This window comes from Penaeus monodon, chromosome 30, assembly GCF_015228065.2.
Source record: "Penaeus monodon isolate SGIC_2016 chromosome 30, NSTDA_Pmon_1, whole genome shotgun sequence".
NCBI lineage: Eukaryota > Metazoa > Arthropoda > Malacostraca > Decapoda > Penaeidae > Penaeus > Penaeus monodon.
Genome location: NC_051415.1, coordinates 15777087 through 15777369, shown reverse-complemented (window position 1 = coordinate 15777369; position 283 = coordinate 15777087). Strand labels below are relative to the sequence as shown.

The window sequence follows — 283 nt, the reverse complement described above, 5'->3', positions numbered from 1 at the left end:
GGTAAGGATAACTCCAAAATAATAACTCTACTGGCGACTTTGAATGGCAAAGCTTCCTACGATAATTCTGAGTGATTAAAGAATTCGACCTCTGCTTTTCGTTCGACCCTTCTGGTTTCGTGATTTTGAGCCGCGTCTTTTATAGGCGTTGCTTCGATCGCCCCGCCCTCTTGCTCTCTGACTCCGCCCACATCTGATCAACCATACCCTTGGCCGTGTTATTAATACCATTATTATCTTCAAGGTTAGTCTTTCATGGAGCAGTGTGTATCTTCCAGAACAG

At 44.5% G+C, this 283-nt stretch overlaps 1 protein-coding gene across 1 annotated transcript in view; it reads right to left on the bottom strand.

Moving 5' to 3' along the window:
- LOC119592360 (indolethylamine N-methyltransferase-like) overlaps positions 1 to 283 on the bottom strand; it is a 24751-nt gene that overhangs the window by 6365 nt on the left and 18103 nt on the right. The gene's annotated exons all lie outside the window — the stretch shown is intronic.